The 26,972-nt window shown below is 36.4% G+C and overlaps 1 long non-coding RNA gene across 4 annotated transcripts; it reads right to left on the reverse strand.

Moving 5' to 3' along the window:
- Positions 1 to 721: 721 nt before the first annotated feature.
- LOC149774015 (uncharacterized) lies at positions 722 to 26,972 on the reverse strand. 4 transcript variants are annotated; one of them, XR_016417085.1, is made up of 9 exons: positions 26,256 to 26,972; positions 25,623 to 25,744; positions 20,609 to 20,723; positions 3,729 to 3,854; positions 3,294 to 3,383; positions 2,243 to 2,439; positions 1,585 to 1,742; positions 1,283 to 1,389; positions 722 to 830 (listed from the first exon to the last, which is right to left on the reverse strand). It is a non-coding gene; the product is annotated as an uncharacterized LOC149774015 (long non-coding RNA). The 4 variants fall into 4 exon arrangements; XR_016417084.1 differs by lacking the exon at positions 722 to 830 and having other exon boundaries at positions 859 to 1,389; XR_016417086.1 differs by lacking the exon at positions 722 to 830 and having other exon boundaries at positions 859 to 1,389; positions 3,294 to 3,410.

Consider the following 26,972-nt stretch of genomic DNA (forward strand, 5'->3'; position numbering starts at 1 on the left):
TACCATTTTTGTAAGTCTTTGGTATGACTTGGCTGGGGTTTGAACCCATGACCTCCCGCTTCTGAGGCGGACACTCTAACCACTAGGACACTGGAGTGGTCAGAATGGAATTGTAACAATTACAATGGAAGCAATTTGTATTATGCTTGTTGGGGCATTCCTCACTGATGGCTGTCAGTGACATCATCATGGGAATGTGTAACAGCCACATTTTGTAAGAACAAGGTGTAGTTGGTGAACAATACAGACACTTTTCTGCCATTTCCACTGGCATCATCTCATATGATGTTATTTAAAAAAACTTCCTACAACATACTCACAACATATAAAACCTTTATGCAAATCTGATGAAAGCTGCTTGTGTTTCTGAAACACATATTCCATACTGGTGGCAAGAATGTCCAAATCTACATTACAAAAATGAAAACATTACCATCCACCTAGGAGTTGCAAATGTATGAAATCCTCTTGTTGGGTAGTTTTACTAACAGGCTTTACAGCAGGGCCTGCCATTAGATTTAAATGTGGCAGGTAAGTTGACAAAGTAGGGTGGGGGGTTGGGGGGACCTACCCCAATGGGGATAATTCATTTTTTTTTTAAAGTAGCATGGTGTAAAGTAAAAGTAGATGGGCTGATAAGGAATCCACTGAATTTACAGACTAAAGGTTCAGACATTTGTTTTTAAGAGAAAAATGAAAGAAGGAAACAATACAACAGATATTTTAATATGACTTTAATGTTTATTTTCTAGATTTAATTAAGATTATGAATCAGAATCAGTCTCCAACTCCACTGTAAAGTTTATCTATTACTTCTTCTGCTCAGGCACCTGCAAATTAAAACAAAATTGTAATGCTTAAATAAAGTCATATCATCTCAGCACTAGTTACATATGCAGAAGTCATGTTAATCAGCATTATAAAAATGTATGAAATTTTCTTCACTGCACTTGTGCTTCCCTTACTATCGTTAAGCCATGATACAAGATAACTTTGCACTTACTTATCATTTCTGGCAAGTGGATGGTGCAATCAATTTGCACAAAGATGAATTTATTTCATCCAAATATTTCATGTGAATAAAAATTCCAAATGGAGGCACTTGTCCGATCAGACAAGATATATGCATATTGTAGTTAGCTGGACTCTAGCTTTGATAGTCCTGGGCAATAGGATAAGCTGATTTTGTTATCAGTTTAGAAATGCATCCGCTTTGCAAATACTATGCTTTAAAAGACGAAACTGAATCCAATATTGATGAAATAAGAGTCATTTGGATTACCTTGTTTTTTATCATTCTGCGTTGGTTGGGTGCATATTTGAGGGTCTCTGATATGGTCTCTTCCATTCCATTTGCCTTTGCTTTGCCATTAGTTTTCAAGCAGGCTTCTGCAAGAGTAATACAATGTTTTAAAAAAGTTTCACAACAAAGGATGCATTGCATTTTTCTAAATGCCAGCAATAATCAATGGAATATTTTTAAAACATGTACTTTGAAATGTGGTCTCAAGTTACTTTATCAATTCATTTAAAAATCTCTGGCAAGTCACATGAAAAACACAATTTAAATCAAGCCATACTTACTTATCAAAACCTGACATATCACAAGCTCTTGAAATGCTTTTTTCCCTTTACGTCCCTTTGGACTATACTCTGGCCAGTCTTTTTGTTTTAAGCTTTTTCATCATCCTGCAGACACTATCCCCAATTGTAAACCTGCCAAGGGAGCTCAAGTAGCATATCTGAAAATAATAATAATAATAATATTACTATTTTTTGATTTTGATATTATTAGTAGTAGTAGTATTTCATGATCGATGTGACAAAATATGCTTGTATATAGTTATTTTTTGCCATGGTTTTGCAAGCAAATTTAATTTCTCTAACTTGAAAAAAATTTGATAACATTAACTATGCAACACAATGTACTAATAGCAATTATAAACCAAATTAACCACCGTGAATCTATTAACTTCATAAATGACATTCACTCAAGGATTGAATTAAAGTAGCCACATAATATGTAATAGTGTATATGTAGTAAAATACCTGTTACATGTTCATCTCTAAACATGTTTTGGCCTACATCCGTAAGACAAAACAGCCGACCACTACATGTTCACCCCACCCCCAAAAATAATTATACAGGCACTGCAGAACTTGCATAAATTATTTTGAGGTTCACAACAGCAAATAAAGGTTATAACAGTTTTTTTAAATAGAAAATAAAGCCCCAATTTACCATCTTCTTGGAGAGTTTGGGATTCTCCTCCAACCTCTGGCAAAGGCCCTCTAGTTCCTCCACTGAATCACATGGCATTGCAAGAATTTCTTCTCTATATTCTGTGTCTGGGCCTTGTGTATGAACTTGGAGGGCCAGCTGCTCCAACAAATTCTCAATATTTGTGTCCAGTTTCATAAGTACATTGAACTGGAAATCTGTAACAGATTTGTGATGAAATTAGTTTTGAAAGATCAAGATCATTATTATAAACTCCTTAAAAAGATCTGTACAGTGAACATGGGTTTAACAATGAAATATATTTATGGAATGAAATACATGGTTTTTGTACAGTTTATATGAAAACTTTTCCCATAATCCTTTATTTTTTTATTCCCTGGATATGTTGTTTCACTGCTGGTGTCTGTAAAGTCTGCATTCAATGTAGATGGTTTAGGCGTCTGACTTACACAAGACAATGGTATACATCAGAAAGAAAAATAAAAAAAAACCAATGGAATGATGAACAGTCGACACATCAATGAAAAACAATTCATTGTTTATTTGCACAAATAAGTCTTGAACAGTATGTTTTATGACCTATAATTTAATTAATTAACATCTCACAATGTTCTGAAATAACAGTATCTAAGCTACAAGAGCTTGTGCTTTCATGTCATAATCTTCCATTTTGCAAACAAATTTTGATGTTGAATCAATGTATATGACCTTAGCATTGAACACTAACATTCAAAATGTCTACAAGATGACAAGACTATTATCAACTGAAGTGACAACAAACTAATGAGTTTTACGTGCATTGAACATAAGCATTTTTAAATGCTATAAAATGTGTTTTTAGTGTATGGCCACAAATTACCCAACATTTTGTCAAACATAAAACAGTTCTACTACCTTAGATGAGAATTAAATTCATAAATACAGTGTATAATTGACCTACTCGTATTTAGAGAGCTGTAAATGAAATAAGAGATTATATAAAAGTCAACACCTGTAGTATTTGTTTCATTATTCTATAATGTACATTTTTTTTTCCATCCTCAATGCTTACTACTTGCAGAGGAACTGGCAGAGAGAAATCTTTATATTCTCCACTCCAGAGTGGATGGGGATGGTGATGGTGTTGTCCTTCTGGATGCAGCTAAGAGTATAAAGATTATCACTACTCCTTAATTGCAGTAAAAAAGAAACAAAGAAATCAGACTGGATTTTTTGGCATGTAAACAAAATGCATACTGGTTGCAATGACCACTGTATATAAAGCAGTGATACAATATATCACAAAATGCATTCTTTTTTAACAAAACATCTAATCTCATATATACAGCATCATGAGTAAGTAAGTACTCTTAAACACATCTTATTAAACAGACAGAAAAATGATGAAATTTATACATACTTTTGATAAAGAATTTCCAATTGTGGCATGGTATAAAAGCAATTGATAAAAAATAAAAAGAGACCAGATAAACTAAATAGAACATACCAGCAGGATAAGAGGAAATCTTGGAGTCTGCAAAATACTCTCCATTTCAGGAGGTTTTGGATGAGATGGCTGACCAGAAAGGTTTCCACTTGAGATTTTCATCTTTTTTCAGTTCTTCATTTTCATCTGAAATGTCAATGAGAACTTGTAAATACTGTATGAGTCCTTGAATACACTGACTCCTTGTGACATACAGGGTTTGCAGAACAATCGCTAGCAATATTCACCACTTTTAAATCCAGCTGGTGAATTTTCACCATGAAATGCATCCGAATGCAGTGAATAATCCTGGATTAAAGACAAAATAGTGTACAGAAATGTGCAATAAATTAGTCAAGCTCCAGACAAAACAAAGATATGATTTATCTCTGATTCATAATGACTTTTCTTGTGCTACACATTTTACCAATGCAAATTACATTGAATTTTGTAAATTAAATGGTACAATTAAGATATGTATGTCAAAAGATTACTAATCTTCAGCTTTCCAATTAATGCTAAACACAAGTATCAAGTCATGTATTTAGTCTCTCACCACCAATAAATGCATTTTTAAGTAATCATCCTAGAGTGCACCAAAGTCATGTGAACTTGATCCAATTCCAACATTACTGCTGCTTGAGTGCTTAGATCCAGTATTGCCTTCACTAACTGATGTTATTAATACCTCTCTCTCATCAGCATAATTTCCATCATTTTTCAAAACTCCCATTGTAAAACCTCTGCTGAAGAAACTAACACTACACCATAAGGATTTAAAGAACTACTGCCCGGTTTCTAATCTCCAATTCATATAAAAAATCTTACAAAAGGTTGTTCAATCCCAGCTTGCATCTTGTCTGAATTCAAACAGTCTTTTTAGCAATGTACAATCTGCATATCGCCCTTGCCACAGGACACAAATTGTGTCTGCAAATAGATTACACTCCAGCCCAGTTGATCTATGTTGTGGTGTTGCACAGGGGTCTGTTCTTGGACCTGTTCTCTACACTCTATACACTCAGCTGCTCTCAAGTGTCATAGATCATCATCCAGTGTCTCACCAGTTGTACACTGATGACACCCAAATATACAAATCTAGCCACCCAACTGAAGTTGATGCTACCATCCAAGGTGTAGAGATGTGCATTTCTGATGTGAAATCATGGATGACTTGTAACAAGCTGCAGATGAATGATGATAAAACTGAGGCCATTCTGATTACAACACAAAGACTTTCTCATTCACGTCCTTTACCTCACACAATAAATATCAGCAACACCAACATTAAATTCACACAATCAGTACAAAACCTAGGTGTTACTCTGGACAGTACTCTCACATTGCACCAACATGTCATGAACATATGCAAGGCTGCATATCTTGAGCTGAGACGCATCAGCTCCATTCTCAGATATCTTTCAGTTGATGCCACTAAAACACTTGTGTGTTCATTACTACTTTCAAGACTGGACTATGGTAACTCAATTCTGTCTGGTTCATCTTAATATCTACTGCAGAGACTTCAAAAAGTTCAAAACATAGCTGCTTGGATCATACTCAGAGTACCACAATCAGAGCACACCTCCCCGCTGCTCTGTACCCAACACTGGCTATCCATTCGATCCAGAATCAAACACAACATTAGTTCTCTGTGCTACGTTTCACTGACAGACTCTAGTCCAACATACCTATCCGACCTCACCTATGTGTACACACAAGCAAGATACTTACACTCCTCTTCCGACAATCATATACTCATTATTCTCACTATGAAAACAGAGTCACATGGACAGCATTCTTTTGCATACCAGGGCCCAGCAACATGGAATGAATTGCCCACTGAACTTAGACACAAAGACGCAGTGATCCCATTCAAGAGTGCTCTCAAAACTACTTATTCTGACTGCAAAAACAAACTTAATGACTTAATAATGTTAACTACCTTAAATATTCTCAGCATGTTTTTTATGTTTTCTAATTTCATGGTGTTTGTTTTTGTAATCATATCATTGTGTATGTTTTTATGTTGTCTAATGTTGCAAAGCGCTTAGAGCTTCTAAAGATTAGGCGCTATACAAAGTCCTCATTATTATTATTATTATATTTAGCTTGGATGAATATTTTTTAAATCAGTGGCCATAACTAAAACAATGGGATTTTGTTTTATGATCATAAAAGTATGTTGGACACCATCCATGATGTACAATGCTGTCTGACATTTCTATGCACCTAAGGTTTCCATCTCAAATATTAAAGCAAAATGCATACCAAATTTGACAGATTGACGAAAATAAAAAAAAGCAATGCTTACCATTTGAAAAGAGGCAATTGTCACTAGAATATTCTATTCAAAATGATATTAATTTTGGACACAGGGGATACCACCCCCATGTTTTCCTGACTCGTGATATGTCGGCCTATTCTGTGCACAGCTTTAAAAGATGTAATGTTTATCCATCGAGCTATAGAAATGAAATACATTTACTGTAGACTGTTTCTGTCAGCAGTTAAGTTGAGTAATTAGGTCAGGTTTATAGCTAGTTTACAAAATTCAATGTAGAATGCCAATAAATGACAAGATATATTTTTGCAAACTAAAGTGATCTTGAAAAAAGATTAGTAAAGTTTAACATTTTATAAAAAATAAGCTATTATGTGGAAGAGAAACAACAATGAAATAAGATGCAATGTGTTTGCGTCTTGTTGATGGGGGAAAATTACTAAAGAATTTAGAAACAGACTATACGCTGGGGAATTTTTTGAGAATTTATGTTCTGGCGACAAGTTTACATATTGGGTAGCAGATGATTTTGCATGTGCGGGACAACTTCTTGCAAAATTGGAAACTTGGATTAAAATGCAGTATTGTTTTAAGGTATACATTACCATATTTTATATAATGTATTGTATGATTCTAAAAGATGCATAGTTAATCGGAATTTCTGGGTTACAGATTCAAGAAGGTCATGGAGTGGGTCTACATGTTGACTAATAAATTACTATTTGATCCCCTAGGTGATATTTCAATTCTAAATTAAAACTAATAATACTTAATGTATAACCAAAAATGCGACAACCTGGTGGAGAGGCGAAAATGGATATAAAAAACTTCCATATAGCCTCAGCAAATTTAAACTGAATAAATAGGGAAAAAATAATTAAACTAAACAACAAGACAAATTATGATATGATTTTCATACAAGAAACACATAATAAGTTGACTAAAGAACTAATAACTTCATATGAGGAAAAATTAAATGGGGTTATAATTGTGAATGATTATAAGGAGATGTAAGGGGAGGGGTAGCTACTTTTATCAAGAATAAAATGGGAGTAACTTGGGAGCAAAAAAACAAGGGAAACTTTTTTGCAGGAAGATTGATACATATTGTGATACAGGACACTCATTTTATAAATGTATAAATACCTGCTAATAAAAACAAAAAGCAACAATTCATTGAAAACCTGTTTAAATATGTAGAAACAATTTCAAAGGCCCCCCTCCAATCTGTGTTGATATTGATGGAAATATTGTGGATCTGATGTGCAATCTTACTGCATGCAAATCTTTCCAGAAAGCACCTATGTACTGTTTAGACACCGGTATTTGGTAACAGCCATATCTAGCGCAAAATTCAAAATGGTCATAGGACAGAAGGTTGAGTAGCTACAATGTCATAGCCTCAATGTCTCCACGAAGTAGGGATAGTAATATTTGTGCTAGGGTTGTGCTATTCCATGTCGATTTACAAGTAACCAAACAGGATTTGATTTGGAAATATTTTTCGCAAAAAGATCTCTTCTGCCAATGGTAGCTCAATGGCTGGGATAAATACTGGCAAGTCAGATGTGTATAAAATGTACAGCAATGTGTGCAGATAAAATTGTCAAAAATGTTTGCAGGTTTTAATGAAAGGGCTATATCAGCCTTGAAAGTGCCAGAAATTATCATTATAGATGTGGCTTGAGTCTACATGTTTTCAGTTAACAAAAACAGAGTATCAAAGCTAGTAACTGGCATCCTTGTTAATTTGACTAATAACTATTTTTAATTAACCATTTCAGATTTATAAATATATACTCAATAGTAGTGAAGTGGGATGATATAGCATCAATGGGACTTACCATTAAAAACCACCCTGGGACGATATAGCGTCAATGGGAAATTTAACATTATGGAAACCCTTGGGACGATATAGCGTCAAGGGGAATTTAACATGGGAATATGGGACTGTTTAGCGTCAAGGGGAATTGAACAGGGTGGGACTGTACAGCGTCAAGGTGAATTTAACATGGGCAAAAAAAAAAAAAAAAAAAAAAATCTTGGGCCTGTTGAGCATCAAGGGGAAATGGAACAGGGTCAGGACCCTATTTTAATAAGGTCCCGACCTGATGGGTCTATGGAAATGGAACAGGCGAATATTGAAACAGGGAGGGGTCTCTATTTTTTATTTTTTTTAAAACAAAAAAAAAAAGAAAAAAAAAAGGGTAGGCAATGAAAGTCAAGATCTTTTCGAGACCTATGAGTGGCCCTGAAAAGGGCCTTTGGGTTTCTTCTTCTTCTAACTCTTCCACTTCTTCAACCATCTTCTAACTTTTACCAATATTCCTGTCATCTTCTTCTTTATTTCTGACTCAGGCATCCAGTCAGGATGACCTATCACTCGGAATTTCTCCTGTATTCTTATCCAGTTATTGTTGAGTTTCTCAAAGCTTTTTTTTCTCTTTCTATTTTCTTCTTCTTTTCTTTCCTTAGACCACTTTTCTTTGATGTTCTTTACCTCTTCCGTCAGCACTTTCCTCATTACTTCTTCCATTTTTGTCAACTGGTCGAACCCCCATTTTACGTATCACCACTCCATCCAATACAATACTTTTTCCAGGAAGCACCCGACTTGGATAACATGGTCCAGTGCATCCTTCAAACTTCCCACTCTGACATAAGGTGGGTCAGTAAATCCGCTTGACTTGTTGACTTCTTCTTCTATCATCCCTGCGATGAGATCTCCGGCCACCTTTAGTCCTTTGACTTGAATAGTTAACAAGTCTTGCCTATTTCCATCACTCCATTCCTTTTCTATTCTTCCTACAACATATTCAACATCCATTATCCAAAAATAGATATCTCTTAATAGATTGAATAATTTTGTCACCTCCATCTTCTTTGTTTATTCCGTGGAATGGTCTGAACGATTGTTGTTGTTGTTGAGTTGAATTATAGTGGCGTGCGCTTCGCATTGAGCATGTACCACTGGTTTATGATGCCACAGGCACCTAACTGATTACTCCTTGGAGGAAGGAATAGAGCCACTTCCTCCAGGCATATCTGTGTTCACAGAACACTAATTGATTGGGCCGTCAGGTCAAGGTACTTTTGTGTACACATCGATCTGATTGTAAGGCCTATGTTTTGTTTGAGTGGGATTGGACCCAGCACACACTCTGTCATTCATTTGCATTGATTAGCGACTAGTGGGATTGGACCCGATCTAGTCCGTATTTTTAATTTATGATGCGTGCACTGCACGTATGTGTTTTGATGTCTGTCCGTCGCAAAGGGCGAAAGTGGTCAGGCTCGGGCGGAGTTGTCTTGCCACAGGTTAGCAGGGTTTTTCCGATCCAGGGTATTTTTGTTCTAAATTTCCGTCTTTGGAATTTTGAATCATAAAAACTCTGTGCTGTTTTTAAGAGAGATAGAGTCTATTGAGGTCGATGTTAGCTTTTAGGTGACAGTATTTGTCGATTGGTTTTGCAGCCTTGTGCTGCTGGCCCTGGATGGAGTTGGTGTTTTTTCCATCTTACTGAGTAATTGTTTTTGGGTCCTAATTATCTAGTTGTAAATTTTGGTTGCAGCCTTGTGCTGCTGGCCCTATAGTCACTGGTTTTTTTTGACTACCTTATACAAGTAATTTTTGGGGTGGTATTCTATATATTTGTTATATCTGCAGCATTGTGCCGCCGGGCCCGATAGTCGTTGGTTTTTTTTGACTACCTTATATGTGTAAGTTTAGGGTCTTAATACGGGGGATCCCTGATGGTCTATTCTTGCGACCACCTTTTACGTTCTATTTTGGGACTATATGGTTATACCTAGTTTTTGTCTTAGCTGTCACCTATGTAGAAGATAGACTTTTGGAGCTGTTAGTTAGGGTGTTAGGTGAGTATTAAGTTAGGAGAAGTGGAGAAGGTTTGTTTTGTTTTTCCCACCACCCACCCCCTGTATATTTCTTCCTGGTATTTGAACTAGGTGTTTTTTAATTTAATGATATTTGTTTGTAGAGTTTTATCAGTCAGTGGGCTAGTTTTGATAAAATGAGTTTTTCTATTGTTCAGAATTTGGTACTTGTTTTGTGAGTGTATTTATTTTGTAATACTTTTGGCTAGATTCGGATTAGATTCCCTCGTCGATCACACTCGCCTCTCATAAATGGAGAGTTCGGGGAGACCGAATCCTTGTCTTCGCCATTGGTCCAAATTTGATATATATATATTTTATGTAAGTATTTATTAGTGTAATTTAGATAATTTCATTGCTTAGCCGGTTTCGGATTAGATTCTCTCGTCGATCACACGGTCTGAATGACGAATACTGTAGGTTCTTATAGTTAAAGCGCAGACCTGAAGGAAAACATCCCCCTAAGACTAAAATCTTATATTACCAAGATCATCACTTAAAACGTACAATTCACAATCTTCTCCTAGAGCAAAAGTAATCCACATAGTAAGTAATTTCAGACCACTGCCATTCAGGGTAACGTTCAAGAATCTCATTGAACTCTTTTGATGTAAACGGTCTAAAGCGATATAATAGTATAAATGCACCCTTGACCCAGAGAAATCTAACACACTGGTTGACTTTTTTCACTTATCTCTTGTGAATTTCTCGGAATAAAAGTTCTACAGTTATCCATTGAGATTTCACTCTGGCAAGCCCCTGCCAAACTTCCTTGTAAATCTTCTCTTGCAGTTCTTTAGGTAATGATTCAATATCGTTTTTGAAATGAAGTTTAAATACTGGTCTCGATGATGTCCAACATTTGACTCCTAACCAATCTGGTTTCTTCTTTAACGACATGGTAAGTTACTTCAATTTCTCGGTCCCACTAAGGGTAAGTAATGACAATTCGGTGACCAACGAGCATGTTCTAGATAGGCCGAATCTTGTGGTTCCCAGTGGTGAAGTGACACACCGCAACTGAAGCACTTGACTTTATCCCCTTCGTGCAAGTAGAAAAAGCTGGCTCTGGCTAATTCTTTGGGGATCGGTCCTCCCAGATACTTAGGCCATTTTCATTTGAATGATTGAAGACGATTTTCCGACAAACACACAGGGAACGAATATTCGTCTTTCACAGGTTCGTTTCGATGAGGGCTGGGTGACATGGACAGGAGTTTGCTCAAGTCTGGATGACATCCGTAGGGGGGTAGACGTGAAGGTGAACATCCACATTTAAAATGAAACCCAGTAAAGTGTCCAAGAGGACGAGCAGCATCGCTTTCGCATCCCTCAGGTTTGACACGCACAGCATCACTTTCCATGAGAGGGGTAGTGAGAACAAAGTTCTCATGATGCTTTACGGCATCGCTAAGGTCACAGCGTACAGCATCGTTCCCATCGCAAGGCTCACAATCACATTCCACTTCAGAAGCCCCAAACTTGAATTGTGCCTTTCTGAACTTGTTTTGTGTTTCTCTGAAAGGATTCATCTTGTTCGCTTGGTCTTGGTAGTCACAATGAACTATCGATCTTGACCATAGCCCCTTTTTATACTAGTCACAATGCAGTCTCAAGCTTGTACATCGTTCCTTTTTTATATCTAGTTTTTGAAGGTACTGTCTCTAAGGTACCGTCATAATTGTACCGTAGTGTAATGGGTGGAAAGGCCATAGAAAGGTAAGGGCAGTGCAAAGACCATCGAGTGTGTTCCAGAATAGCTGAACCTTTATAGATACATAGATCCATTCGTAACTTCAGTCCACAAGCGAAACACTGTACTTCGTATCCCAATCCTGACTCAGGTCCCAAGTAGACAAATCCTGTTCTAGCTAAAACATGCGAAGAAGGTAATCCTTCCCTATCCGTAAACTATTTCTGAAATGTGTCCAATCGACGGGCACAATCACAATAGTCAGGTAAGAAGACTGGAAAATGGTAGGGTTTGAACTTGGAGTTCTCATCAGGTTTCTCACTTGATTCTTGCTGTGGCGTAGTCATGCTTCTGGTGAGTGGCTATCCACTTACAACCAATGTTTTATACCGACATGTCCATATGGCAATATAAAGTGATTGGGAAGCCGCACTCGCTTCTGATACACGATTTGACAGACTTTTTCCAAGGGTCGACTGACGATGTGGTGAGTGGGTAAATGTACAATCTTGTTCGGTTGATAGGTGGTCACTTTAAAGTGTTCATCTTCTCTAGACTGCAAAGCTTCTTTCAATACGCCAAAGTTCACCACTCGACTGGTACGATAATTCAGAGTCAATCCTTTCAGTTTACACTTCGTGTGCACTTCTCCTTGTTTGTCCCAGTATTCGTAGCCGTAATTTTTAAGACCGCCACTGGCGAAACTTAGAATCTTGTCGTCAGAATGCTCGTCTGTCCAGGCTCCTAAACGGTCTCCTTCGATGTTAGAGTGCTGTTGACTCGGGTGATCGATGTAGATGCAACTATCCGTGTCAAAGTACAGGACGCGTTCCCCTAACAGTTCTAAAGCTTCGTACAGTTTTAAGCGAGCATGAGCTGTCACGTAAGCTGCAATGATGCCATTTCCAAAAGGATCGGCTTCTACAAAGTCCAGATCTTCTTCGTAATTGACTAAGATCAAATCTTCGCGAACGACGTCCACGTGTTTGATGAATTTAGTTTTGTTGTGAATCATCTGGAAGTAGCAGGAAGGTTCTGTCAAATATTCTTGGGTAAACACGGTCGTTGTGCCATTTTACCCCACAAGCAATTTAACATCACTTTGGCAAACGATCGCCTGCCTTTGTTTTTCTCGATGTGATCTAAAGTAATGCCTTCTTGTGCCCAGTATTTCTCTTTGAATGTCTTTTGGTCTTCGGGAGTGTGATACCAGGACGGATAACCACTGGCTTCTTGCTTTAGTTTCAAAAAGGCATCCACGTAGTCTGCCAAAATGCCTTTCTGAGTGGGGTCACCCTTGTTGTATTGTTCTGTCTTGGGAAAGTGACAAATTTCATACACTTCTAACAGCTGGTATCCCATGTCCAGAGCTTTGAACAATTCTACTCTGACCCACGTCCCCGTCAAGGCCCGTTCTTCCTGGGTGTGCTGACAAGGCTGGTCTTGGTTGCACGTTTCAGCACAAGTACGGCACAAAGGAAACATCAGTTTGTCTTGACAATGGTGAGGTAGAACGGGATGGTACAAGTCAGTGGGAGCCAAAACTTTACATTTGATCAAGCCTTCATATTGTCGAATGTTTTTCAAATCGATGTGTTCCGTCAACAATTGTGGGTGCCCTGCAGGAAAGCGACAATATTTGCACACGTAGGGATACAGTGAACACACGTCCAAGTATTTGATTTCTTCTCCTTTCTCTTCGTCGGCTTGGTACAGCAAACTGGTGGCATTGGTCCTTCCTCCGTACAAACTATCCCTCGTGTTCAGGGGGTCCATGAACTGGTAACTTTCCACGAGGTGTTTAAACTCTGGATCGGTTTTCAAACGGTGATGGTACTCGTGTTCCCACATTTCCACCACTTAGTATCCTTCCTGTTCTAACTTTAGGCGTTGCTGACATGTGGCCTGGTACAAGTCTTCCATGGTTCATTGTAAAAACTGATTTTTAGTGCCACGGTCAGGGTAACAGACGGGGCATCCGTGAAATAAGCAACCTTTAAACTCGTACACAATCTTGGGGTTTTCTAAGTCCCAACCATCGACCGAATGCATTCTGATGGTCTTTTCACCCCCTCCGTTGCGGGCATGCTGAATCCATTTGTCTTCCTTGTCACACAAGTAATGTAACCAGCGTAGGGCTTTGACCGAGTATTGACGTTTGACATAGTTGGTCATTTGAGGACTGATGACAGCCACGGTGTTTTCAGGCATGAATCATTGCCGGTACACTAAGGAACATGCGTTGGCAATGGTGCAAGCTTCTTTGAAAGGATCGACCCCTCCGTGTTCCATGAACAGTTCTCGAAATTTTCCACAGCAACACCGTAAAATGTCCACGTCGGAACGACAATACTTTAGCATTTCTTCCTGAAAGTCGAAAGGGTCAGAGGCGTGAGCCTGGTACCAAGCGTAGAAAGCTTCTCGTTGTTCGGTACGCATGTTGTCAGGGTCGTAATAGTGAGCCTCAGGCAAATGGGGTAGAACGGTGTGTTGATTGGCTTCCGTATTGAAAAAGTGTGGAAAGCACCCTTTAGCCATTTCTGTCATTCCAAACGTTTTAGGCATTCGACTCAAAGGCATGGCTAAGTAACTCATCGAATCTTTAAACTGTACTTGTCCCACTGGCATGAAAATGATTTTGGCTCCATTCAAAGTGACTTTAGGACGTTCGATGCCATGTTCTGTATAGTATCTGTGAAGAAACTGTCCATCGTATCCGGAGAAATTGTGAGCCATCACTGTGGCATGACGATGACAATCTCCGTAACGTTCGATGTCCTCTTGGATCCACGTCTTGTCGATGGGGTGTAAGACCCATCGAGCGAAATCAGCTAGCGTGTTCGGTCCTCGAAAGATTTTTTCACGTCCTCCAGAAATCTTGCTGCAGTGAAGGCAATGACTGAAAATAGGTTCTTGAATGCACTTCTCGCACGCTCGATGAGCCACGCAGAAATTAGGAATGTGAATACCAGTCTCTTGCATGCATTCAAAATCGAAAAAGATGAAATTGCCTTTCTTCTTGTGACCGATCTCTTTCTCTGGTTGGGGTTGGTATTTTTGCACATGGCATTCGTGTTCCAAGTCCACGATGTGGCAGCAAATGTGACATTTTTTCTTTCCTCGACACAGGTGTGCCTTGGCATTATTGGTAAGTATGCCTTGTCCACAGGTAGGGCACAATCTCAGCAGCTGACAAGCACATTTCTTCTGTGAACCTTGCATCTTCAAATGTTGTTGGTAACAGGCAGGGCTGACAAACGTGCGCAGACCAGTTGAACAATGCACTCGTTCTTGTCCTTCGCTCAGACAGGGTGGAGAGGCCAAACATGCTGAGCATTTCAATCCACATCTCGGTGATGAACCCTTCTGCTTTCTCTAACAGTACTTCGGACTTGAAATCTTTAAACTTCACCGTGTATTTGTAAGCTGTAGTTCTAAATTTTCTAGAGGGATGCTCTTCCGTCTCTTGAATGGAATAGTACTTTTCACGGTTGACTAAGGGTGGTGAACTTTGTTTAGAGGGTTTGGATTCTGGTTCACTCATGTCCTCTTCAAAATCACTGGCATGAATTTGTGCCAAGACTTCAGCCCTGGTACGAGGCGATAAAGCACGTTTCTGCCTCTTACTTTCTTCTTCCTTCTTCTCAAATGAATTGGATCGTTTCATCTTGATAGCAAAAAGTCAAATGACTAAAGTTTAAACACCATGGACTAATTTATAGTCATAGCAGACCAGCGTATATAAAAGGGTATGTGTCTTGTCCTTTCACTATTCATTTCACTCTCAAACCGAGCACAACGATGGAAGAGACTACTCAGATCGAACGTTTCATCAGAGCTTTGCGAGGGGTCAAAAAAATTCTCTTCAGACCAGCCGAGGGACTACTCTCCTTCCTTTCAAGATAAAAGTCAAGATACTTGCTATATCTGTCAGAAGAAAGGGCATTGGTCTTCAGAGTGTCCAGACCGTCAAAAAAGAAATAAAGGGGCTAGAAAAGACAAAAGTCAAGATACCTGTTATTATTGTCAAGAAAAAGGACACTGGTCTCCAGATTGCCCAAAAAAGAAACAAGGAGTCAGAAGAAGAGAGGGATTCTTCAGAGGAAGAAGAGGAAGAAAACAGGTGAAGAAAAAGAAACAGGAGAAGAAAAGAAGAAGAGAAGAAAGTGAGGAGGAATAGGAGGAAAAGACTGTGGTGGTGAAGAAATTCAAAAAACGAGAGTGAACAATGAGACAGAAGAAGTTTATGAACTTTTTAAAGTGCTCTGTTGTGAATTGTGAATTGGATTGTAAATATTTATAAAAGAATAAATTAGGTATTAAAAGGTAAGTGTCTTTGGGTTTTGATTTTAAAATAAGAACCTACACTCACACACTCATACACACGTACTACAGAGGTAAAATGTTTTTTTTTTATAGTTTGAATGGATGTTGGCAATTGAAAGTCTATCTCTTTTCGACAGACGTGGGTGGCCCTGAAAAGGGCCTTTTTTGGTGTAGGGGTGAGTTTAAGCAATCAACTTTAACTGCCTTAAGCCTTTGCCACGGCCAAGGCCTACTTCTGGACTGCGTAGTGTTGATGATGATGATTTGGTTGAAATCACTAAGGGTGGCACGGGAGGCTTAGTCACAGGGTTGGAGTGTTTAGCTCGGGAAGGTCGTATTCTCTTTGGTCGTAATAAAGAAGTCTGATAACATTTGTTTCAGACTTCTTAACTCCGCTAAAATGTCTAACAGTACCGTGACCATTTGATTTTCACACCCTTGTTTCTTTGCTGCTGCTTCTTCTTCTTCTTGTTTTTTTCTTACCTCTTCTTTTTGCTGCTGTTGCTGTAGGAGAAAAGCTTGTTCCGCTTCCTTTTGCTGTTGTATAAATTTCTCCAATTCTTCTTTCTGTCTCTGTCTAAATTTCTCCACGTGTGGTAATGAAGGAGAAGGTGACGAAGGTTCCGGAACAAATTCTTGCGAGGTAAGAAAATCCACAAAATCCCAATTCACCTCTTCTGAAAGTAAGTCCGGTTTCCCTTGGGTAGTCTCCACAGCTGGTGCACCCCAATTTATCGTTTTCTGAGTTTCCGTCATGTTGAAAAACTGTCGCATGAATTGACTGCACACAGGTGCTAGCAAATCTATATAGACCACATGACGTCACAGACTGCTCTCTTCGGATTGGATGTGGGCGTGTTTGGATTGGTCAGTGAACTCCGTTTCAATCCTTCCTCTCCCTATAAATAAGTGTAGTTCACTGCATTCCTTCACCTGTTCTCGGCGCCTCAACATGTGGACCAACGTTCAATCTTCTATGCTTGTGTCTTCGATGATGTTCAGGACAGACATACCGATGTACGTCCGATCCAAGTGGACAGTTGTCCATAGGACAGATACCAGCCTATGGATACGTAGGATCTATGTGGAGAGGCAAGGATGTCTCAAAAGAGTTTTAGTCTATGGTCCTGCAGTCAGGCGAAGCCTAAGGACAAGAAGAAGTCACAGATGCCCTTTATGTTAAGGGCATATTAACATAAACCCAAAGGCCCTTTTCAGGGCCACTCATAGGTCTCGAAAAGATCTTGACTTTCACTGCCTACCCTTTTTTTATTTTTTTTTTTGTTTTAAAAAAAATAAAAAATAGAGACCCCTCCCTGTTTCAATTTTCGCCTGTTCCATTTCCATAGACCCATCAGGTCGGGACCTTATTAAAATAGGGTCCCGACCCTGCTCCATTTCCCCTTGACGCTCAACAGGCTCAAGATTTTTTTTTTTTTGCCCATGTTAAATTCCCCTTGACGCTATACAGTCCCACCCTGTTCAATTCCCCTTGACGCTAAACAGTCCCATATTCCCATGTTAAATTCCCCTTGATGCTATATCATCCCAGGGGTTTCCACAATGTTAAATTTCCCATTGACGCTATATCGTCCCAGGGTGGTTTTTAATGGTAAGTCCCATTGACGCTATATCGTCCCACTTAACTACTCTCAATGTGTTTATACCAATATTAAGTTTCTGTATGTCACTGTGTTTAAGTTTTGATTTTCTCTGTTTTATTTCACTTGATACAAACACATGCTGACTAATCTTGTCATGTGGTGTATCTCGATCATACTGTAAAAGTGCATAGTTTAACACAGGTTTCGAACTCTTGCTATGAGCAGCAGCAGTAAACATGGCATGTACCACTAGAAATCAACTTTTTTTCTTCTTGGCTATAAAATCATTAGGTACTAATGTGTAAACTATTAAGTTGGTAATTTTTTAAATATAATTATTGTGCAGATTTACTAAATGTACTTTTGCGATACTAAGTCCCATGTTTGTTTAAAGGTTCTAACAAGCTGGGGTTTTTATGCAATATGTCATAAGTATATAAGGTGTTGTGGGCTGCATGTATGAAGACAGCTCAGCAGCTTTCTAACTAATATTGCAATTACTATGAGCTTTTTTAAAAGTTATTTATTTTTTTTAAGTTGTTTCTTACTGTTCTGTATATAGTTTAGAAACTTTAAGCAATATTTTGGACTAGTCCGATAACATAAGACACATCACCCAATATATTTGTTGGGGGGCTGATGGGTCTTACTGCCTAACGAAGGGTGCTGTGTGGAGCGTTTTGATGTCGACTAACACTGTAATGAAAGTCAAATTTTCTGAAATATCACACACAACTGGTAACCAATAACAATGCATTTCTACAAAGTAAAGTTATAATGTTTTTGTCAGACTTCACTTATCCTGATGTCTTTTCTCTAATAAATTCAAATTCTCACAAAAGAACCGGACCTGTTTTCAAGTTTTGTTGGCCCACATTTCAGTTGGCTGGAAAGTCAGGAATGCCAAAATCGGGTTAAGCTGAAACATTATTCTTTAAGGAAACAAATAAAAATATGTTTTGCCTATTGGAACTGTAAGCAATGTTTTGTTTCATTCAAGAAACATATTCCCCACATGAACCTACTTAAACAAACTTTGGCGTACCTCGACTACCATTGCATTGCAACAAATTCAAATGTATGTCAATGGAACATGAAAATGTGTCCATTTGCTAGTGTCATATTTTCACTCCACCAGGATAAAGACAGCACTGTAAGTATATTAATTACACATAAATTAGTGGAAGAGTGTCGATATAGGCTGCCAAGTGTGTGAGCTATTCCTGAAACTTGGACTACTCATTCCGATGACAATTGACATTGGAACACATATACATGGCCGTTATTTGGGTAGTAAGACATAGCACTAAAACAAAATATTTTGGACTTGTACATTTTTGTTTAAGATTTTATTTAAGCACAAAATATTTATTGATGGAATTTAATGTGCTTTTCTCTATTCTAAATTATATAATTAATATTCATTCCTAACTTATTTTACAAGCAAACTACATATAGTTATATCATTTGTTATAAGAACTTGGCTATATTGTCAAGTGAGTGTTATCTTCACATACCAACACGTGTATGTACTGATTTTCTGTATTTAAGACTCTAATTCCATGCCTGAGAAATTTTTCTTATGCTGCAATACATGATTCAATTTCTTATACAGTATAGGTCCAAAAATGTTCTTAGGGATATAGAATACCCAAGTCATTGTGAGTGTTATCCTTGCTGATTTGATCTTTGCAATACAATTTAATCATTACTTAATCCATGATATGATTGAGGTTTTTTCAAACTAGTAATTTTTTAAATTACATTACATTTTTTTTGTAATGTAACAAATCCAAATCACTCACACACACTTAATCTAGCACTTCACACACATAATTCCAATGTCTTCACAAAAAGCTCAAAATGTCAAAGTCACTGTGAGTGTTATCTTCACTGACATAATATTCTAACTTCAAGTCAACAATAACTTATTAATCTAGCAATCCAGAAAAGCATAATTTAATGACATTTTTCTTTCATAATTTACTAGTTGTCTAAGTCTGAGGTGGGCAAACTATTTTTCAATGTAGCCACAGGTGTGGCGAATGAGAAGTGAAAAACATCATACGATGCCACAACTGAGCCAAACTTACATGGCCAATTTGCCACTTGTGGCAATTGGTCACAAGGTTGCCCACCCTGGGTCTAAGTCAGTGTGACCATTGTCATTACCAGCCTGAAACCCAATTTAATGCCATTTGTATAAATTCATTTCAAATAAATATTATGATATAGTTGAAGTGTAAAGTCAAGCGAGTATTCTGTTTGCAGATTTTACATTTTAGATATTACAGTAAAGTCATATTTTCTCTTGTGTAGTGAACTTTATTGCAACTGGTTCCAAAATAGTAAAACTTATTCAGTTTTCATTCACCAGAATAGGTATTAATACAATCCTGAACTAACTGTATGGTACTAAAATATACCCTGATCTTGTGTGAGATTGTAATATACAGAACTATACCTCAAGACAACAATAATATATTGAATTTATATTATATCAAGACTGTCATGGTTATGAACTCCAACTTTATTCAGGTTTTTTCATAATAAATGATCATCTTGTGTTATGGCTGAAAAGAAATCAGAGTTCATTTTAACTCCATTCTCTCCACATTTGTCAGTTGTTATGAGGCATACTCATCATCAGTGTTATAGTAAAATGTAATCTTATCTGGATCAATCTTGCTGGTGTAATATATGAATGGAGAAAGAATATTATCATCCAGATTAAAATATTTTTTATTCAGACTCTACTGAAAATTTTAGCTGGATATGGGATACGGAGCCTGATGTGTACGAACAAAGCAATGTGTACCATGACCTTTTTAATTTAACATTTTAAACTCCTGCAGAAGAAAGAGATTTTTAGATCCATTAAATTGTATTAACAAAAACATTTCTTCAGTATGATTTTCCTTTACTTAGTAGTGACACAACTCATATTTTAAAGTTGTTGTTTTGTGTTTGGTTTGGCTTTTTATGGTAAAGCAACACAAGTAAGTTATTTAGTGCCAAGGCACTTTAAGTATAGTGCCTTGCCCAAGGACGCACCATGGTAGCTAACCCAGGTTGGTCCGATGGTAGAATTTGAACCTACCTTATTTCACAGGTCCAGAAAGCTAACCACTGAGCAACTACAGCTCCCCATCTTATAGTGGAATGCTGGTATACTTTATGATCAAGAAGGATGGGTTGGGGTATGCATGTTGCATCTGAAAAAAGTGATGGAATTTTTGTTTACATAATATTTTAGTCATACAATATGAATCATTTTCTATAGATTTAAGATGTATCAGATCAAGTTAAGAAAAATTATATATTCTGTTTCCTGGGAATGTACTACAATTCACTGTTAATGTTTGATTTTTTTGGTAGTAAGCTTACTTGGTATTTTTTTCTTTTTAACTTGAATACCTAATTTGTTAACATCCTGTCCTAAATCTTCATGGTTCTGTCTATAAAGTGACAACTGTTGATACATGTAGGGAAGTTTTTGTTTATATCTTTTGATTTTTGTGGTTCTGGAAGTTGCAGTATTTGTTGTTGTATTATTAACCATTTCAGTAATTTAATGAATGCAGAGTATACTGCTCTATAAATGAAATTTATGGGAAGATAATGTAAAAGTATGTTTCACTGCAAATATAAATTGTTTAAAATAATAATATATCATTTATCATATGACTATTCAATTGTGGTAACTAGTATTCCATCCAATATCTATATATTAAAATATGTCTTTTCATACAGCTGGTGATCATTTAGATACAAGTCCAATTGAACATAATCAAATTATCAGTGCAGGTGTTTTTATTAGTAGTAGTATTGCAAGTATAAGTGTTAGTATTAAGATTTCATATACAGGTATGATAAGTGTATCATAATGTTTAAATGATGCTCCTTGTTACAACATAAAATATGTTCATTGAAACAAATGGTTCACTGGTAAATTGGCAGTAAAGGTCTTCACTGAATTATGTTGCATAAACTATTTTACAATAAAACATATATGATGCATCTCAATTATGATGATGTGGAGGAGGAGGATTAATAATAATGCAGTTTAAGTTATCTTCATCACATAAGTTCTAGCAGATGTGTCATTTTTATGTGGCTCATTATCAGTTTGAAACTGGTCTATGATTCCTGGATCTGGACATATCTGGCCCCCTGCTGTTGTGCTGCTATGGTCTTTACAGTTCATTAGGATATCAGTTACACTTGGTTTACATTTAGAACCCCATGGGATGGAATGCCCAGTTTGAAACTGAGAGAATGGTTAATTATCCATAATATAACTCCTGCAGTTATTATTAGGTTTGATATCAAGGTCTTTCATTAAAAGCTTTTCAACTCATGTTCTGTTCTACCATACAGATAAATAAAGTCAAATTCAAGGCTTTCAGAATTGTCCAGTTTGTTTCATGTGTTGTCAGTTTAATGGGCAGGTAACTAAATGTGCAGCAGACGGACTGTATATTGCCACTGTACCACATAAATATCAGTGCTTAGTCTGCTCTCAGTGGCTGTGGTTTGATTAGTTACAAGTATCATCACATGTGACTAATTATTAACCAATGTAATGAAACTTATATAATTAGAAGGCTGTATTTAAAAACTCTAAAGATCTTAAATGTGTGCTAGAGGGTAGGGTTAGCAGTTATAATCCCAATTATGTTGTGACGAGCAAAAAGCACTGCACACATTTGAGCTTTTAGTTTGGTTCTGGTAGGGTCAAAACATGCAGGTACATTTTGATCTTTAAAAATTAACATAATTCCCATGTAATACTTTCCAAACCTAAGTATGCAATTGATCTGATAAAAGTTTTGAGATTACTGTTTAGGCTCTGTTCTTACAATACTAGATATACCTGACTACTCCACAGTGAAATGGCCAACTGTTAAGTTATATAAGCCAGATGAGTAATGTTAGCCATTTGTTTAAGTGTTTTCTCATTAATTTCATTTGTGTCACAGAGTTGCATGCAATATTTCTTTCTAGAATAAATTTATTTTATTTTCTAATTGTGTATTTTATGGTCTCACTGGACAGTTTATCTGGTGAATTTTCATCCGACAATGACCAATTACAGAAAAATGAGAATAATTTTACACTGAAGATACTAACAAAAACAAACTAATGATTTTTGTAGAAAGCATACATGTGAGATTTTGACTGCAGTAATCAGGTTAATTCCTGATGCAGCTATTGATTTCTATACTGAACCATCACTGCCACCATCTCCTAAATTTTACATTCATTTTTGACAAGAAATAGCTATTTTCAATATTTTTCTGTGACAAGGCAGCTAAAAGAATCAGTATGTGGCTTATGCATGAATAAAGTTCACTAGTACTATAACAAATTAGCATACTTTTTTCATCAACCCTCAACCATCTAGATTTTTTTATATTTGCCTCTGTAGCAGACACACATCAAGGTCAGCAGCTCATTTGCAGATCAAGCATTTGATCTCCAATGCTCATCTAACTGTGACAGGCAGTCACTAACAAGCCAACCTATTTCCATGCCTAACTCAAAGTAAATCTAAACCACATTATAGATTTAGCTTATGTGTGAATTTAGAAATGCTAGGCTTGTGATAATTAGGTTCATGCCTTCTACCTTAAAAATTAGGTGTATGTCAAAATACAAAATTATCCAGTGAGACCTATGATGTTAATTTTAATCCCTATGGGATTTGTGACATAAAAAACCCAAATGCTTTATGTATTAAAAGGTAACTAATGGGGGCAGGATCTGCAGTGAATCAATGGTATGTATGATAGACTCCTGATAAAAATGTTTGTGTTACAATCCTGTTATCAAGTCAACCAGGTTACCTACTACAATGTACCCTTGCCTTACTCCAATTCCCTCAGTACTCAGTAAACAACTAGTGTTGCTGTACATAACAAAACCAGTCCATATTGATTTTACCTATTTTACTAAATCCTGACAAAAATAATTCTCTAAATAAAGCATGATTAATATGTGAAGGTCTCGCATGTAATCAAACTCTTCCAAGCTTTTAATGATATGAACCGATTTATCAATGTTTATCAAATTTACATGAAAAACTATTTCTTATTTGTTATCAAATATGTTAGATGTTTTGATCATATAAGCATTTCTGCTACATTAGAACAAAATAATCTTTTTGTCAGAAATAGAGCCCTTATAGTATTTGCAAGGTCAACCAATCAGATGCAGAATTTGAGTTTAATATGAATGAATATTTTTTTTACAAAATTGCTCCTTTGCTATATCTTGATGAGATAAATCTATTTACCAAGTCTGATAAAATTAATGAGAAATAGTTTTAAGAGCAGTAGCAAGAATGGCGAGTGAGATGTAGAACCACCACATTATTTGCATAGAATTTGCTTACAGCCTCAGACATACAAGCAAATAATTAAACAAGTCAGATCTAAATTTGACCATAAACACTGTTGTGCAAGTCGTAAGAAACTCTGCCAATCAGATGCAAGGTCACTTCATTAACATACCTTTATCACACTCATAATAAGCATCATTGTGAAGCTTGACTATAGAAGCCCAATGGCCAAGTATGATCAAACTTGAATCAGCAGTAGTGGTTATAACCTCGTGTATTTGTATGCATCTTCACTTCTTCAATCTAGATCTCATTTATATAAGCATGTATTCTAAATTTAGTAAAAACTGCACTATATGCATAAATACTGCATGCGGTGGTAACATGCTCAGTCAGGTGAAAGATCACTTTATTATTATTAATGGTTAACACTCATCAAACTTCGAGGACAACTTAATGATTTTAGTCTATATTGTGGAAATATGGCTTTTAGGTTGGTTAAAAGAACTCAACTAATCTTATACATGATCACCTCGTGTATATACTTGGATTTTGCTGAATTCCTAAAGCATGGAAAGATGCCATAAAAAACCACCTAGTACATAATAATTTTGATAAGCAGGATGATAAAATAACGAACTTGCGAAAACAAGATTCACTCAAGTTTATTTACAAAGATCTTTGACAGGAAGCTAAAAGGCAACACACTGCGAAGCAAGAAACTTGGATGCAAGTATTAAATAAAAATATAAGTAGTGAGGAGTGGTCTGATATATATAGCCGGGCAAAATGCTGTACCAAGGATACCAAGTTGATCTCTTTTAACTTTAAATTAATCCATAGAATAATCGCTACTAATGATATTCTTAAAAGAATTAACATATTTGATGACAACAAATGTACTTTCTGTAAGAGTGAAACTGAAAGTATTGAGCATCTCTTTTATGACTGCAGTATTACTTCACAGTTTTGGTACCGTTTTAATGAAGTTTTTGCACCTTTTTGCCCAAATATTGTACATCTGTCCAAAAAAGAAACATTTTTAGGAAGTGAACAACTGGACAGTTTGGATAATTTTCTGCTTATTTTGGCAAAATATTATATTTATACTTGCAGATTCAATATGAAAAATCCTTCTATTTTTGCTTTTAAGCAAATAGTTGCAATGGATAAGAACATTGAAAATTACACTGCCAAGGTAAATAAAAAAGAGGACCAATTTCTTCAAAAATGGACCTCAACAATGAACATTTAACTTGTCTCTGACTTGAGGGTAAACAGGAACAAAATACTGTAATATCACAAAAGCCATGTCACCTAGATTTTGGCCATATGCATATGCGTGTGTGTGTGTGTGTGTTTTTCTTTTTTACTTTCTCTGTAGATTATATTTATTATCCCTAGATTATCTGATAACCAGAAATGTTTGATTGTAAGGTGATCCTGGGATGGTTCCCCGACCCAGTGGTCAACCTATTACGGGGTTAATAAAAAAAAAAAAAAAAAAAAAAAAAAAAAACTTGGATTTTGCTCATTATTAGATTTATCCAAGATGTTGATTTAAGCCCAAAACCAAGTTTTATATAAACAAATTGATCAGAACTATGGACTCCAAAGTAGCTAATTTCTTACTGTTGAAAGACAGAAGGGATGTGAAATAAATAACACACTCTGGACCATTACATAAACCCACTTAGCCTTTTGACCAGTTGAGATAAAATAGCAACAATAATGTTAATTCAGATTGATAAATTATGTTTTCTCACATTACCTCTAGCCCTTTTCAACATGGATGGTATTTTTCTTCCACATATGTCAGCTCTTAATTAGTGGCCCTTTTCCATCATGAATGTTGTAGGTGAAACTCTCAGAATTAGGCTTTTTAATTTGTATCTGAAAAAGAAAAAAATTATTGGTCTGCATATATCAATGTCACCTTTTCTGTATTAAATTAAAATACCATATATGTGTGTGTGTGTGTGTGTGTGTGTGTTCATTTTAGAATTTAAGCATACTTGTCTCCATGTGTTTATTTTACAATTGATGATGATAACACATAACTGGTTCAATTGATAAAATGTTATTTCTGACTTCTTACAACTGCTCATTATATCTGAATTTACATTCAATGTTTGTTTTAATTAACATATTTTGGATAATGGGCAAATTATTTATTTTGTAGTTTATCATTATATCATTTATCAGTAATTTATCATTCAAATATTTAAAATATAGTACCATTATACTGACTTCATATTCTATATGATATCCCAGCAATACATGTTAAGCAGATAAGTGCAAATAAAAATGTTTAGAATGTAAAAGCTACTCCAAGCTCAAAGAAGATCTGCAAAAGATGATCTCCAACATATTACCAAACAAAAAGCGAAGTTAACGCAGTTACCTTTTTTATGATGTCTCAAACACCAACGGTACTGTACAGCTACGTCTTCTGAGTTTTACCGTCATCTTGTCTTTCAAACCAGAATTAATTTCTTGAGCTCTTACAAAATGAAGAAAATTTTAAATACTATAATTTAAGCAGCTTCTTTACATGACATAAGATAAATTATGGCACAGTGTTATGTCTTTCAGCACGACGCAACTTCACATTTGGACGGCGTGCTGTGTGGGCATCCCTGACACAGCAACTGACATGAATCCTTTATTAGCAGACAATAATTCGGAATAAATCCTCCGCAAATCTAACATTCTCGATTTTTCATAGTTCCACTTTTTCACTGTTGCATTTGTTTGATTGTGCTCATGAAGTTCAATGAATCAAGTTCATCTGCTGTCTGAAATCCCGGTTCAGTTGGTATTTTCTTCCGCGCATGATGCCGTGTAAATACAAGTTACGGTCGACATTCAAAGTGGTTTAGGTTAATTTATTATTTTCCTTTATTAAGGTCATTTGCAGAAAGTGTTTCGCTAGGATGAGATAATTTTAAAAAAAATATATCAAAAATAAAACTTTCTTTTCCAACGCTAATACTGGATATATTTCAATTTGTGATTGATACTATAAATAAATATTTAAAAAAACATTTTAGCCCGTGGCTTCGGCGCGCCACTCGTTTTTGTGGGTTTTTTAAAATGTTGTTGGTGTTGTTTTGGTTTT

This window comes from Sinohyriopsis cumingii, unplaced genomic scaffold (assembly GCF_028554795.1).
Source record: "Sinohyriopsis cumingii isolate HCF-2022 unplaced genomic scaffold, ASM2855479v2 utg000452l, whole genome shotgun sequence".
Classification (NCBI taxonomy): Eukaryota; Metazoa; Mollusca; class Bivalvia; order Unionida; family Unionidae; genus Sinohyriopsis; species Sinohyriopsis cumingii.